General features: G+C 41.1%; 1 pseudogene; it reads right to left on the reverse strand.

Annotated features, from left to right (window-relative positions):
- Positions 1 to 5,331: 5,331 nt before the first annotated feature.
- The window catches only part of LOC133379086 (zinc finger protein 84-like), a 33,716-nt pseudogene continuing 24,554 nt past the window's right edge, over positions 5,332 to 14,493 (reverse strand).

Here is a 14,493-nt window from a genome sequence, read left to right on the forward strand (position 1 = left end):
AGAGAGAGATAAAGAAAGAGAGAGAGAGAGAGAGATAAAGAAAGAGAGAGAGAGAGAGAGAGAGATAAAGAAAGAGAGAGATAAAGAAAGAGAGAGAGAGAGAGAGATAAAGAAAGAGAGAGAGAGATAAGAAAGAGAGAGAGAGAGAGAGAGATAAAGAAAGAGAGAGAGAGAGAGATAAAGAAAGAGAGAGAGAGAGAGAGATAAAGAAAGAGAGAGAGAGAGAGATAAAGAAAGAGAGAGAGAGAGATAAAGAAAGAGAGAGAGAGATAAAGAAGAGAGAGAGAGAGATAAAGAAGAGAGAGAGAGATAGAAAGAGAGAGAGAGATAAGAAAGAGAGAGAGAGAGATAAGGAAAGAGAGAGAGAGAGATAAAGAAAGAGAGAGAGAGAGAGAGATAAAGAAAGAGAGAGAGAGAGAGATAAAGAGAGAGAGAGAGAGAGAGAGATAAAGAAAGAGAGAGAGATAAAGAGAGAGAGAGAGAGATAAAGAGAGAGAGAGAGAGATAAAGAAAGAGAGAGAGAGATAAAGAAAGAGAGAGAGAGATAAGAAAGAGAGAGAGATAAAGAAAGAGAGAGAGATAAAGAAAGAGAGAGAGAGAGAGATAAAGAAAGAGAGAGAGAGAGAGATAAAGAAAGAGAGAGAGAGAGAGAGATAAAGAAAGAGAGAGAGAGAGAGAGATAAAGAGAGAGAGATAAAGAGAGATGAGAGAGAGAGAGAGAGATAAAGAGAGAGAGAGAGAGAGATAAAGAGAGAGAGAGATAAAGAGAGAGGAGAGAGAGATAAAGAGAGAGGAGAGAGATAAAGAGAGAGAGAGAGAGAGAGAGAGATAAAGAGAGAGAGAGAGAGATAGAGAGAGATAAAGAGAGAGAGAGAGAGAGAGAGAGATAAGAGAGAGGAGAGAGAGGAAGCGTTTGGTTGCAGTCATTGCTGCTAAAGGTGGCAGAATCAGGTTTTGAGTCTTAAGAAGCCTCAAGGCAGAGGCTGGAAACAATAAATAAATGCCCCCCCTCCACAGCTGGACATGGGGACAGAACCAGAGCAATGTGGGCTCCCTGATATCTCCCTGGCATGGGTGTGCCTTTCCCGTCAGTGATGCCACGTGTGCCAGCCATGTCGCTGGCCATCAAACCATTGGCGTGAGTCCGAAAAGGAGCAATATTACAATCAAGGGATTTCCAACACGGAGAAGAGAACCCCGGCCAGTTAAGGGTGGATGCCCCTCCACAGGCATCGAAGGATGCTCCCTTCGGGAACAGAGGAGATGCTTCCTTTATACTATGTCAGACCATTGGTCCATCCAGCCCAGGATTGTCTTTACCTACAAGGACTGGCAGTGGATCTCCAAAGTTTCAGGCAAGCATTAAGCTAATTGGCTTGTAATTTCCAGGATCCCTCTGGATCCCTTTTTTAAAAATTGGTGTTATGTTCGCCACTTTCCAGACTTCAGGTGTGGAGGTGGATCTTAAGGACAAGTCACAGATTTTTGTTTGAAGATCACCTATCTGACATCCGAGTTCTCTGAGAACTCTGGGGTGGAGATTTGTTCTTATTTTGTCTATTAAGCCTAGGATGCCACCTCTTGTCACCTGTACACTCCTGGTGAATTCAGTAGCCTAGGACTTCATTTCTCATCAACACTGATGGCTCAGTTGCTCAGACTCCCTCCCTGCAAATGTTATTTCAGATACAAGGATCTGCCCTACATCTTCTGCTAGAAGACAGTTTCATAGAATTTATTCAACTTCTCTGCAATCTCATAGAATCATACAAATCAAAGTATTCCCGACAGATGACTGTCCAGGATCTCTTTATCCTCCTTTAGTACACCTTCAATTCCCTTGTCATCCAAGGATCCATCTGCTCCCTAGATGGTCTCCTGCTACTAATGTATTTAAATAATGGTTTCGTTGTTGGTCTTCATAGTTTTAGCAATGTGCTCCTCAGATTTTTTAAGGATCTCATTGCTTGCTTGCCTTTCTTTTGCCAAAGTCCACTTTTTGAAGGAAGCCTTCTTGCTGTTAATAGCATCTTTGACTCTGCCCATTAACCACACTGGCATTCTCTTGGCCCTGGTAGTACCTTTCCTGAACTGTGCTATACATGATGGGGAATTTGGAGGTCCACTGGCCTGGGAGTCCTTGAGGAAATTGAAGATATAGGCTTGCAGCAAAGATAGGCCTTTCTTTAGTTTCTCTTGATGTTGGTGGAGCTCTGCAACATGGCACTGCTTGCCAGGGTATTGTATACATTATAGGACAAAGGCATTAGTGTATCCCAATCAGGAAGCTACACATAAGCATTGTTATTGTTAAGTGCCTTCAAGTCGATTATGACTTATGGCAACCCTATGAATCAGCGACCTCCAAGAGCATCTGTCATGAACCACCCTGCTCAGATCTTGTAAGTTCAGGTCTGTGGCTTCCTTTATGGAATCAATCCATCTCTTGTTTGGCCTTCCTCTTTTTCTACTCCCTTCTGTTTTTCCCAGCATTATTGTCTTTTCTAGTGAATAAGGTCTTCTCATGATGTGTCCAAAGTATGATAACCTCAGCTTCATCATTTTAGCTTCTAGTGACAGTTCTGTTTAATTTGTTCTAACACCCAATTATTTGTCTTTTTCACGGTCCATGGTATGCGCAAAGCTCTCCTCCAACACCACATTTCAAATGAGTCGTTTTTTCTCTTATCTGCCTTTTTCACTGTCCAACTTTTACATCCATACATAGAGATTGGGAATACCATGGTCTGAATGATCCTGACTTTGGTGTTCTGTGATACATCTTTGCATTTGAGGACCTTTTCTAGTTCAAAACTCACTATGGTGACTGCTCCCAATTGGGCAAATGAACTGTAGTTCATGAAAAGTGCAGAAAGCACACCCTTTCACAGAGATACAATTCTCAAAGCACTTTAACAATCAACACCTCTTCCCAGAGATTTCTGCAAATTATATCTCTATGTGGGGAGTAGAGGTCTCAGCACCCTTCACAAATTACAGTGCCCAGGATCCTTTTGGGGAAGCCATGACTGTTTAAAGTGGAATAATGGTGGAATAAATGTATGGTCTGAATGTGGTATCGCTCCCAAAGGCCTGCCCTCCTGTTTGCCCCTTAGAATCTCATTTACAAATTCATGGAAGCTAAGGCAAATCAGTTGCTGGAAGCCGCAGGAGAGGAGAGTGCTCCTGCACTCAGGTCCTGCTTGCCGGCTTCCCTTTGGGGCATCCGGTTGGCCACTGCGAGAACAGAATGCTGGACTAGATGGGCCACTGGCCTGATCCAGCTGGCTCTTATGTTCTTATGTTTCTGTACCAAAGAGAGGTGTGAATCCCAACTGAAATGGATCATAGAATCATAGTAGAGTTGGAAGGGGCTTATAAGGCCATCAAGTCCAACCCCCTGCTCAATGCAGGAATCTAAATCAAAGCATTCCCAACAGATGGCTCTAGAACATCTATCTCCTCCCAGAGTGCCTGGATCTGGCTGGCCACCACCCTCTAAAGAATCTTGCCCAGAAAGGCCAGTATAATTAGAAAATATAATTAACAATCTCACAATATGGATTAGTTACTCCTAAAAATTCTGCATGTCTCAATTTGCCTACTAGTTAATCAGACCACAAACTGCAGACAAAACCCAATTCTCACTCCCTTCCTGCTATGAGAACCAGATGAATGTGAGGTCCTTGGTTTGTGACTAAATGATCGGAGAGTGAAATCAGTTTGGAAAATATACTTAAAATACATCAGCAGAAGACAAGTGAATAATACATTTCACTTTATTAAATATGTTAGCATAGTCCACATAAAAATATCAAAGGAAAATGAAAACCACATTATAAAAAGTATTGGGAAACAATGATTAGATGGGCAAATAAACTGAAACAAACTCTATTTTAGTTATTTAACAAAATTTGTATAGTACTGAAGAGATTTACAAAGAAAATAACATATTAAAACCGTAAATAAAATCAACATTTAAAAACAAGCTTTAAAATTGAAAAAAAAAATCAAAAAAGTATACTAAGCTAAACTATGTGAAAGCACCTGGTAAAGTGGCCAGTACATAAAAGGATTACATTTTTAAATTTATATTTATTAAGAGCTTCCCATAAAATACTATATATAAAAAATGCCACTAATAAAAACAATTTCACAAGTTTCACACATAAAAACAATTAAAATATTTTTTAAATCCAATACAGATACAGATTGCGATAAAGATCTCCCCTGAAAAGGTTTGTGGAAACAGGAAGGTCTGCAAGAGGCATCAAAAAGAAAAATAGACTCCGCCTGTCTGATATGTAACAGCAGAGAGTTCCAAAGGGGAGGTGCCACCACACTAAATACTGGGTTCCTTCATCATACAGAATGGACCTACTGATGAGATGGTACAGTGCCGTGAAAAAGTATTTGCCCAGTTTGATTTTCTGCATGGTTGCATATTTTTGGCGCTGAATGTTATCAGATCTTGAACCAAAACTAATATTAGGGAAAAGGGAACCTGAGTGAAGAAATAACACAACATTTTGACACCAATTTCATTTATTTATTGAAGAAAGTTAAGCAACACCCAATGCCCGTGTGAAAAAGTAATTGCCCCCTTAGACTGAAAACTTGGTTACGTCACCTTTCAGTGACATTTGTGGGTTCTCAAGCATGAACTGCTTCTTGCAGATCCTGCCACAGCATCTCAATGGGGTTAGGTCTAGACTTTGACTAGGCCATTCCAAAACTTTCAGTTTCTTGTTCCTCAACCATTCCGATGTAAACTTCCTTGTGTATTTCTGATCATTGTCTTGCTGCACGACCCAGCTGCCCTTTAGCTTCAGCTGACAGATGGATGGCCTGACATTCTCCTGTAGAATTCTCTGATACAAAGCAGAATTCATGATTCCCTCAGTGATGGCAAGTTGTCCGGGTCCTGATGCAGCAAATTTGTTTTGCCAGACATAACGGGGCCCATTTTGCCCCAAAAGGTCCATTTTTGACTCATCTGCTCATAGAATATTGTTCCAGAACTCATCCTTTTTGGCAAGCAATATTCTATGGGCAGATGAGTCATAGAGTTAAAGCAGTTCTGCATGGAAGAGTGGGTCGAAATTCCACCACAGCACTGTGAGAGACTGATCAAAAACTACAGGAAGCGTTTGGTTGCAGTCATTGCTGCTAAAGGTGGCATAATCAGGTTTTGAGTCTAAGGGGGCAATTACTTTTTCACACAGGGGCATTGGGTGTTGCTTAACTTTCTTCAATAAATAAATGAAGTGTCAAAATATTGTGTTATTTCTTCACTCAGGTTCTCTTTTCCCCAATACGAGTTTTCATTCAAGATCTGATAACGTTCAGTGCCAAAAATATGCAACCATGCAGAAAATCAGACGGGGCAAATACTTTTTTCACGGCACTGTATATGCCAAGAGGCCGTCTGTTGCAGACTGCAGAGACTGGTTTGGTACATAGCAGGTGTGGAAGGAAAAAACACTCTGCAAAGCCAATTGATAAAGAGCTGCCAAAGGACAGACTGATAGTTATCAGGAGAGATCACCCAAAATGGGCAAGGTCTCTCTCTCTAGACCTGGTTAGAAAGGTTTATATATGGTTACATATGTCATAGTACATCATAGCAAAAGCATAACTCATAGCCACATATGGTAAAACACACACCTAGGGGTGGTCCATATGCCAGACCAGGTGGTACCCTCGTACTGTCACACAGCCAGCTCATTCCAGTTGCATGAGGCTTGACATTTAAACTGGTAAGTATATTAAGAAATATTTCTCTGCCTGACCACAACTTCCCTCTTTCTCTGAGCGTTAGCAGCCCGACAGTACTTCCTTTTTCCTTGCTTTAATATCCCACTCGATATAGGTGAACCAAAGTTCAGCCATGCTATCCTATAACTGCTAAAAGCAATGCTAATTGATTATCTTATCAATGAGTTAAAATTCCTCTCACACAGGTGAGATTATATTTTGGGTATCCTGGTCCAAACTGTATAGGGCTTTAATATTTGTAGCCTGCAAAATTAAAATTAACTACAAACATAGCATTGCTAAATACTATCTACATAAATCCCACCAGTCCTATAGTTTAAAAGATGTAGAGGAAGGCTCACATGGAAGTTCATTGTATATACTATTCCTTTAAATGTGTGTATCCTTTGAGGAATAGTAAAGTTACTCCTTACACTAAAACTGTTCCCACACTGACTGCATTAGAAGTGTTTCTTCCTTGTGTGTGTACTTTGATGTACATTAAGGTGACTGCTCTGGCGGAAGCTCTTTCCACACTCCCTGCATTTAAATAGTTTCTCCCTTGTGTGCATTCTTTGATGAATAGTAAGGTTACCTCTTTGACTGAAGATATGTCCACACTCCATGCATTTAAATGGTTTCTCCCCTGTGTGTGTTCTGTAATGTGAAGTAAGTGTACTGCTTATACTGAAGCTCTTTCCGCACTCTATGCATTTAAATGGTTTCTCCCCTGTGTGGGTTCTTTGATGTAAATTAAGACTACTGCTTACACTGAAGGTCTTTCCACACTCCATGCATTTATATGGTTTCTCCCCTGTGTGCATTCTTTGATGAATAGTAAGGTTACTCCTTTGACTGAAGATATGTCCACAGTACATGCATTTAAATGGTTTCTCTCCTGTGTGCGTTCTTTGATGAATAGTAAGGTTACCCCGAGCACTGAAGCTCTTTCCACACTCCATGCATTTAAATGGTTTCTCCCCTGTATGCGTTCTTTGATGAATAGTAAGGTTACTCCTTTGACTGAAGATCTGTCCACACTCCATGCATTTAAATGGTTTCTCCCCTGTGTGAGTTCTATGATGTAAAGTAAGGCTACTGCTTATACTGAAGCTCTTTCCACACTCCCTGCATGTATATGGTTTCTCCCCTGTGTGTGTTCTACGATGGAAAGTAAGGCCATTGCTTACCCTGAAGCTCTTTCCACACTCCATGCACTTAAATGGTTTCTCTCCTGTGTGAGTTCTTTGATGTTTAGTGAGGCTACTGTAGGTAGTGAAGCACTTTCCACACTCCCTGCATTTAAATGGCTTCTCCCCTGTGTGGGTTCTTTGATGTACAGTAAGGTAACAATTTCGACTGAAGCTCTTTCCACAAAGCATGCATTCAAATGGTTTCTCCCCTGTGTGTATTCTTTGATGTTTACTAAGGTTACTGTTTACAGAGAAGCTTTTCCCACATACCCTGCATTTAAAAGGTTTCTCCCCTGTGTGTGTTCTACAATGGAAAGTAAGGCCACTGCTTACCCTGAAGCTCTTTCCACAGTCCATGCACTTAAATGGTTTCTCTCCTGTGTGAGTTCTTTGATGGCTAGTGAGGCTACTGTAGGTAGTGAAGCACTTTCCACACTCCCTGCATTTAAATGGCTTCTCCCCTGTGTGGGTTCTTTGATGTACAGTAAGGTGACAATTTCGACTGAAACTCTTTCCACATTCCATGCATTCAAATGGTTTCTCCCCTGTGTGTGTTCTTTGATGTTTAGTAAGGTTACTGCTTATAGAAAAGCTCTTTCCACATACCGTGCATTTAAATAATTTCTTCCCTCTGTGCGTTCTGTGAGACAAACTCTGAGAAGCAGAGGATTTCTTCCTCCCATTCTTTGACTGGTTTTCTTCAGATGTTTTTGGGCCCCCATGATTTCCAAGCACCTCTTTCTGGGCTTCATGCCTGGCTATTACCAGTGACACCATCAGTGGTTTCCTATAATTCTCATTATTCTGCCCATCATCTGCTGGGGGGGGGGGAGGAGAAAAAAAATAATGTTGGTATTCCAAGGCAAAAACAAAGGATCTCAGCATGGATCAAGCCCAATTAGCTGCTTCTCAATATCTGCATCTCCACAATTCTCCCCTTTTCCTGCAACCGAGGTTGTCTGAATATTCTACAGCCTCATACAGCAAAATGAATTCCTTTCAGGTCCAAGTATCATTTCATGTCACTAAGCCCAGATGGGTCTGATCTTTCCTCCTGCTGCCATACAACTGTGCTATACATTTCTCAAAGAAAAAATTATACAATAAGAAGCAGGGAGAGAGGGAAGAGACGGCTGTGGAAGGAGCCTTATACTGAATCAGACTGTTGGTCCCTCTAGCTCAGTCGTGCCTGCACTGGTTGGCAGCTGCTCTGCAGGGTGTGAGATGAGGACAATTTCAGGGACCTGAAAGTTCCAGGGTTTAAACCTAGGAATTTCTTTGTAGAACCAAATGTGCCCCATATCTGAGCTAAGACAGGGATGGCCCAAGACCAAGATTACATGAGGTTGAGATGATGCTCTGAATTATAGGTTGAATTCTGTACCACTTAATAAACAGCAGGGTGTATATTTGAATGCCAACCTTTTCATTTAGCTACAGGTCCTGCATCAACATTTCGTGCCCATTATAATCTTTCCCCAGATATTTTTCAAATCCGTACCTGCTGATATCTCCCCTTCATCAATGCCCCATCCAATTGGAGCTTGTCCTTCCAGCGAAGAGATGAAGCCCTGTTTGCATATTTCTTTCCAAGAAAGAGACAAGCTGGTTAGTTCTGAACCCAAATTATCCAGACATTCCATGTCCACCCATTACTACGGCCCCCTCCGAAATTCCAAGAAAGGAAGGATCTGAGATCACCTGGTGATGATTGGGACAGGTGTATGTGGAACCCACTGGCATTTGTGAACAGGCAACTGTACATAAAGCTCAGCTCAGTGGCACTATGGAAACCATTCCAGGTAATTAATTTGGGGGATTTCTCAGCAGACTGAAAGGAAACTTTAACCTGGAGGCCACCCCTCCCTTCCCATGTTTCCAGAGGAGGCACACAGCCATCAGGCTGCCCAGGACCCCTTTGAGAGGAACGGTGGGACAGATTCATTGTGGGTGGTGATACCAGGCTCCAAGAGTAATTAAGTACTGCAGACGTACTGTCATCCCACTGATCAAAACGATGAGGGAGATCTAGAGATGATGAATGAAATCAAGAAAGCACCCTGGGGTGGGTCTCCAATATTTGTTGTTGCTGTTATATGCCTTCAAGTCGATCACAACTTATGGTGACCCTATGAATCTTTTTTTGGATACATTTATAGGGTTTTCATGGTAAGAGGTATTCAGAGGTGGTTTACCATTGCCTTCCTCTAAGCCTACAGTACCTGGTATTCCCAAGCGGTCTTCCATCCAAGTACTAACCAGGCCTGACCCTACTTAGGTTCCAAGATCAGGCGTGTTCAAGGTAGTATGGCCGTAAGTCTCCAATCAGTTGGCCCCCTCAGAGTTCAAATACAGTGCAGTTCTTATAGTAAATAGCAAGCTGTTTCTTTCCCAATTCTACCACTCTAGGAAGTATGGGCTTACAGCCAGACTCTAGCTGGGTTTTATGTCAACAGTCTGGCTTTAATGTCAACTATGAAGAGGCTGGAATGCGTTGCCTTATAGGGACTCTCCGGATGTCAAGTTAGTTAGCTCCACTAACTCTTGATAAAGAACTTAACTGGGTGCCAGAAAGAAAAGGTGATGCAGTGTCAGATGAGATGATCTGGGTGAGAGTCTATAAAAGAGAGATCTCTCCTGCAGTTTCCTAGCAGTCTTTCGTGGACTGATTTAATATATCCAACAGATGTTCTATCTATAAGGTAAGAAGACTATGTATATTGTGTGACATTCCTGAAGAACATATTGTATTATTTAATATATTTAGATTTGTGTTGTATTATGAATTCTGATTTACTGGCTATGGGCAGAGTTTATGTATGGTCATATATATCCATGTAGAAATGTGTAGTCAATAAAAAGCATAATCTCCTTCCGCTGTGGAACTCCATTATTTTTCCTTATTTATCCTCAGTACTGAGATAAATCTCTGGTGCGGTTTCCTCTTTAGGTCCGCGTGTTCAGAAACCCTGCTGTTGGAAACTGCAAGCCCAGGTGAGTGCAGTTGTCAGCATACAAGGACTCTGAACAGCTTTAGGCTTATGGGAAAACGTGAAGAACTCTCAATCCTAAACGTGGGCGAGAAAGAGGTCATTTAAACAATTTCAGTCCAAAAGAGGAAAGGTTGTTGTAAAGGGTGACTTTAGCTACCCACCACATGGACTGGCTACATATATCTTCCAGTCACAACAAACAAGTAAAATTTCTAGAGACCCTAAATGACTATGCCCTACAACATTTGGTCATGGAACTGGCTAGAGGGATGGTAACCCTGGAGTTAATCTGAAGTGGCATCCAGGACCTGGTGTGAGATGCTGAACAATTAGGAGAGATCAGATCTGATGAAGGGGAGACATCATTGAAGAACACCTTTGGAAAGGTTATAATTAATTAACAGCCACAGTCAAGGAAGCCATTATTAGAGGTGATAATGAGAGCAAACGATGATGCAATACTTGTGGCTACTTTGGGAATGCTGTTAGAGGCAAGATGGCTTCCTTCAAAAAATGGAAGACTTGACCAAATGAGGAGATCAAACAGATACACAACCTTTACAAGAGAAATGCAACAAAACAAAGAAATCCTCTTGTGCATCAGTAACTAGCCCTATGAAAATTCTGACCTAGCGTGCGGTCACTGTGAAAAATGTGGATTCCATACTAGGGATTATGAGGAAAGGCACTGAAAATATCATATTGACTTTAAAGAAATCTATGACTACACTAGGAATATTTTGTACAATTCTGGTTCCTTAGTTTGTGTTGTATATATTTGTTCAGTTCAATACAGAACCCTTTCTTATACTTTGGGACACATTATTGCTTATATCCCCCTCTAGGATGCACACCTTAATGTGGTGAGGGGGTTTGAGAGTGTTGAAGAAGCTGAGAGCAATGCCGTTAGGAGTCTAGACCAAGAGGCTAGAGTCCTAGCAGGGGCACCCAAGGTGGAATGGTCAAAGCTGAGACACCAGACTAAGATGCATCCAACTCAGAGGAAGGCAATGGTAAACCACCTCTGAATACCTCTTACCACAAAAACCCTATGAACAGAGTATCGAAGATGCAATGCGATATAGTGCTGGAAGATGAGACCCCCAGTTCAGAAGACACTCACTGAGCTACTGGGGAAGAACAAAGGACAAGTACGAGTAGCATTGCGACTAATGACACAGCTGGGTCAAAGCCAAAAGGAAGCCCAGAGGTTGATGTGCACAGATGTGAAAGGAGAGTCCAGAGTTGTACGACGCACACAATAGGAACATAGAATGTGAGAAGCATGAACCAGGGAAAGCTAGAAATTGTCAAGCAAGAAATGGAATGCATCAACATTACAATACTTGGTGTGAGCGAACTAAAATGGATGGGAATGGGACATTTTCAATCAGGCAACTACAAAATATTTTATGCAGGAAATGAGAAATTAAGAAGAAATTAAGAAGTTTTAAGAGTGAGAAGTGATGTAGCAAAAGCAATTAGGAGCTACAACGCAAGGTCTGAGCGAGTTATATCAATGAAATAAAACAGGAAACCTGTTAATATAACCATCAAGAAGAAGAGGAAATGGAGAGATTTGATGCAGCAGTACAGGGAGAAATTGATCACACACAAAAAGAAGATGCTCTGATAATCATGGGGGACTGGAATGCAAAAGCAGGGAACAGAGAAGTAGGAATTGTAGGAAAATGGGGCTTAGGGGATAGAAATGAAGCAGAAGAAAGACTTATTGCATGTAAAGCCAATAATTTGTTTCTTGCAAGAACATTTTTGAGCAACCGAAAAGATGACTATACACATGGATATCACCAAATGGTCAATATAGGAATCAAATTGATTATATGATTGGTAGCAGAAGATGGAGAAGTTCCATACTTTCTGCAAAAACAAGACCGGGAGCAGACTGCACTATAGATCATGAACTGGTAATATCGAAAATCAGAGTAAAGCTAAAGAAGAACAGCAAACCAATCATAATGCTAAAATACAATTTAAATAACATCCCAGAAGCATATAAAGATCAAATAAGGAACAGGTTTGAGGCTGTAAACTTAGTTGACAGAGAACCAGAAGAACTATGGACTGAAGTCAGAGACATTATCAGGGAAGAATGCAAAAAGACAATTATCTCCAGTTAAAAAGAGAGAAAGACCACAATGGATTACTTTAGAAACTCTTCAAATGGTTGAAGAGAGAAGGAAAGCAAAAGCAAAAGGAGACACGGTTAGAGCCCTAAATGCAACTATACAATGACTAGGGACAAAGATAACTATTACAATACTTATTGTATAGAAATAGAAGAGGACAACAAAAAGGGTACAACAAGAGCCCCGTTCCAAAAGATTAGAGAAATTACAAGGAAATTTAAACCAAGAGTAGGGAAGCTGAATAATCAACAGGGGAACACACTGATTGACTGAGATGAAATAAAAGGAAGATGGAAGCAATACACTGAAGAACTCTATAAAAGAGATGCAAGGATGACAGATTCATTCACGGAGGAACCATATGATGAAGAACCAGGAATTTTAAAATGTGAGCTGCCCTTAAAATACTTGGAAGAAACTAATCACCAGGAACAGATGGCATACCAATAGAGCTGCTACAAGCTGCTGAGACTGAATTTGTCCATATTTTGACAAAAAATTGTCAACAGATATGGAAAAGAAAACAGACGTGAAGCATTGAAAACTATTGAATGCTTTAAAATAAATGGGGGTGCCACAGCATCTGATTGTTCTGATGCACAACCTATACTCTGGACAAGAGGCTACTGTAAGGACAGAATATGGAGAAACCGATTGGTTCCCCATCGGAAAGGGTGTGAGAAAGGGGTGTATTTTATCACCCTACTTGATTAATCTGTATGCAGAACATATCATACGGAAAGCAGGATTGGACCAAGATGAAGGAGTGTAAAAACTGGAGGCAGAAATATCAATAATTTAAGATATGCAGACGATACCATACTACTAGCAGATTTGAAACGAATTCTGATGAAAGTTAGAGGAAAGTGCAAAAGCAAGACTACAGCTGAATGCCAAGAAGACTAAAGTAATGACAACAGAAGATTTATGTAACTTTAAAGTTGACAACGAAGACATTTTACTTGCCCAAGATTCTCAATACCTCGGCACAATCCTTAACCAAACTGGAGACAATAGTCAAGAAATCAGAAGTAGGCTAGGACTGGGGAGGGCAGCTGTGAGAGAACTAGAAAAGGTCCTCAAATGCAAAGATGTATCACTGAACACTAAAGTCAGGATCATTCAGACCATGGTATTTCCGATCTCTATGTATGGATGTGAAAGTTGGACAGTGAAAAAAGCAGATAAGAGAAAAATCGACTCCTTTGAAATGTGGTGTTGGAGGAGCGCTTTGCGCATACTATGGACTACAAAAAAGACAAATAATTGGGTGTTTGAACAAATTAAAGCAGAAGCTAAAATGATGAAACTGAGGTTATCATACTTTGGACTCATCATGAGGAGACAAGATTCACTAGTAAAGACGATCATGCTGGGAAAAACAGAAGGGAGTAGAAAAAGAGGAAGACCAAACAAGGAATGGATTGATTCCATAAAGGAAGCCACAGACCTGAACTTACAGGGTGGTTTGTAATTGGATGCTATTGGAGGTCGCTGATTCATAGGGTCGTCAAAAGTCCTATTCGACTTGAAGGCACATAACAACGACAACAAGGAGGACATAAAAACAATGGACGTCTTCTGCTGCTCAATTCCAGTTTCCAGAGGTAGCCCAGGGCCATCATGACTAGTAGCTATCTACAGTGTCCATCAGGAGAACTCACAGCCTGATCAGTCTGTCCTTGATGATATTACTCAGGAACAGAAAAACCCTTCAATTTCTGGACGAAAGAGGGGTCCATAACACAGCTGAGCATCTACCTGCTGATGTCTCCTCTTCTTTGGGATCCTGGGTAAGTGGATCTTCTCCTCCTTCCCAAGAAATCAGATCTGATTCTTTCAAGGAAACAGACTAGTTACTTTGGTCCACAAAACATCCAGCCATTCCTAGTCAGGCCATTTAAAGCTAAAAGCTTATGAAGCTCACACAGGAAGCAACAATAATCCTTCCTCCTCCTCCAAAAGCAATCCAGAGCTGCACTTCAAATTGATTTATTTATAAGGTTTCTTACCCGCCCTTCCTCATAAGGTCCACAGCCAGTTACAAGAATATAATATACAATTATAAAAACAGATTAACCGTTGCACTTACAAAACAAGTTAAACGGATGCAAATGGAACAGAGTACTATAGATTCAACATCACCACACACAAAACATCTGGGTCTGACCAAACAAAACTCTTTTTAAGTGTCAAAGGCCAGGATAAAGAGGTGCATATGGCGAAAGCTGTGCAAAAGATCCCAGACACACCTCTGCAGGAGGGAGTTCCACAATTTAGGGGCTGCCAAGAGAGCCCGCTCTGTGGACCTTAACATGCAAAAGCATCTGTAGGGAAGGAACTGGTTTTTCAGATATTTGGGGGCTAAGTAGAACATTAAACACTGAAGTGAGAACCTTG

Source organism: Rhineura floridana, chromosome 3, assembly GCF_030035675.1.
Source record: "Rhineura floridana isolate rRhiFlo1 chromosome 3, rRhiFlo1.hap2, whole genome shotgun sequence".
Taxonomy (NCBI): Eukaryota; Metazoa; Chordata; class Lepidosauria; order Squamata; family Rhineuridae; genus Rhineura; species Rhineura floridana.